The 2,480-nt window shown below is 38.3% G+C and overlaps 1 pseudogene; it reads right to left on the bottom strand.

The window, feature by feature from the left end:
* Window positions 1-250: 250 nt before the first annotated feature.
* LOC116587794 lies at window positions 251-845 on the bottom strand (annotated as a pseudogene).
* Between the last annotated feature and the right edge of the window lie 1,635 nt (window positions 846-2,480).

Raw genomic sequence — 2,480 nt, 5'->3', positions numbered from 1 at the left:
TTTTTTTTGGTCTATAAAACAATGCTTCTTAAATGACAACTGGGTGCCAAGTATTTTCCTAAAACAGAAAGCCCCTTTTTCCTTGGAATTACATTCTGATGAAGAAAACCGGAAACACAGACACAAAAATGCGCATACAGAAGTGGACACACACTTTTTACCTCAAGATAAAAAACACGCCGTCCTGCTTTCAACTTCAATACCATCCTCTTATTTTGGTTCCCTCTTCTTCTTTTTTTTTTTTTTTTTAATTTTTATTTGCATTTATTCTGTGCAAATTTACTCCCGGGCCATAAGTTTTTGTTTCTTCAGTTTCTTCTGGGATATCTTTTTCTTCTGTGCAACCTTCTCTTCTGGTTTAGGAACAATCTGCTCTTTTTCAGTAAGGATCATCTCAATGTGGCGGGGAGAGCTCATGTATGGGTTAATGCGACCATGAGCCCTGTAAGTCCCACGCCGCATCTTGGGGGGCTTCGTTCACCTGAATGTGCTCAATGACCAGAGAATCGACATCTAAACCCTGAAGTTCAGCATTACTCTCTGCGTTTTTAAGCATGTGCAGTAAAAATTCAGCACTCTTCTTGGGCCACCGACCTTGTGTCCAGCCCCACTGTTTGGCCTGGGCACACCTACCAACTCCACCATTGTAGCGACGGAATGGCACACACTGCTTCTGCAAAGTGACTTCTTTCAGATACTTGGTGGCTTTTCGGATATGCATACCCTTGATGGCCTGGGCAGTTTCACGTGTGTTCTTAAAGTGAACACGGAGATTTGAACCTCTTGACTTGCATGATTTCGTAGGGTTTTCCGGGTCAAGCGAATAGCGAACCATTTTCTCACCCCAGGCCGCTGAGAGGAAGAGCGGTTCCCTCTTCTGAGTAGGACCAATAGGTATCCGTTTTAGAGCCTTGTGAGTTATACTGGTAAAGCTGAGTTTCGGTTGGAAGTTCACAGTAAGAAACGAGGTGCAGAGGAAGCAGAAGGATAAGCCAGCTTCTGCCATTGTGAATGTGCATGTGTCTCTGCTTGTATGTTTGTATATACTGCTGCGCATGTGCGCTGACCTGGCCGATCGTTAATCAGGAAATTTGGGGACCGGAAAGTACGTCTCTGAAACTGACAGTGGAGAACAGGTGACAGAGACTGGTGTTCATGGCTGTGTTAAAGGCTGCCGGCGCAGGGGTACAACTGTGACTACTTGATCTCTGTGCCTTAAGTAGCATTTCTTAATATGATACCTATTCTAATTTCAGGGGAACTTACAAAAGTGACTGATGTCAGGCCATATGGAATAAAAAAGAGTATTTTTTTAGGGGTTGGGAATGGGGATTATTTAAAAAGCTTCCCAAGTGATTCTAATGTGCAAGCAAGATTGAGAAGTTGAGCCTATATTAACTGGCTTTGCGCACGGTAATGACGGTAATGAACAAGTAAATCAAGTTTCCTAGTAGTGTCAGTAGGGGGCAGCACTAGCTCAATAATTAATTCAAACTATGGTCATGGATGTCTCATTGTATTAAACAGATTTTTCAATATTTTAAATTATATTTTCTACTTTTATAAAAATACTATTCTTATTCCAGAACTATGTAAGCTTTAACTCTATTTTATAGCTCTATAAAATTTAAGGTAACTAAAAATTTAAACTTAATCTAGATTCTGAACAGAAGTTAGCAATTTCAGCAATGACCAAGAGGTCGTTTTAAACTATAGAGTTTTAAAGCAACATTATCTTAAACCAGAGATGAGCAACTCAATAATGTTACCATAATAAATAACATTTAGGTTTTGATAAAAGTTTGAGAAAATCTCCCTGGATTGGGTAAATTATATAAAATATTTTTAAGTAACACAAGTTGTCAGTATGAGTGATTTTAATCGTAAAATCTCAAAGGACAAAATGTGGCAATAAGAGCAAGAAAGACTTCCTGTGAAAGTATTTTACAAAACTGCTTCACTATCTTCGGATAATCAACAAGTGTCTGCTGCATTATTTAGATTCAGCAGATGGGAGAATTCTTGAGCCAGTAACTAAGTCCTGTTTTATGTAAAGAGTCTCATTTATTTAAAAAACAAGAAAGTGCTTGATATTTTTTAAATGTCTTTATCTCCGCACTGTATGTAACATGAGTGGAACCCAACGATAATATAATCGAGACTGTACTTCTATCTGTTTGCTCCATCTTTTGTCACGTTTTGGTACCATTTGGGGTGAATACTGAAAACAAATAAAGGTACGTAGATAGTCATTTGCATATAGCACCCATCCTCATACATACACAAATGCAAACTACACACCCTTCACCCATTGATGCTGGACTTCAAAAAATGGTGTTTGTATTACAATTTTGCTTCCATCCATAGACTATATTGAAAAATTCTCATTCATGTAAAAATTATCATTCAACAACATAGCCTTAAAATTCACATAAATTGCACTTTTATACTCCAGAGGTCTTGACTTGTGCAAGCAAAAC

The sequence above is a fragment of the Mustela erminea genome, chromosome 4 (genome assembly GCF_009829155.1).
Source record: "Mustela erminea isolate mMusErm1 chromosome 4, mMusErm1.Pri, whole genome shotgun sequence".
NCBI lineage: Eukaryota > Metazoa > Chordata > Mammalia > Carnivora > Mustelidae > Mustela > Mustela erminea.
Note: the sequence above shows the minus strand (reverse complement) of the source record. Positions and strands in the feature narration are given on the sequence as shown.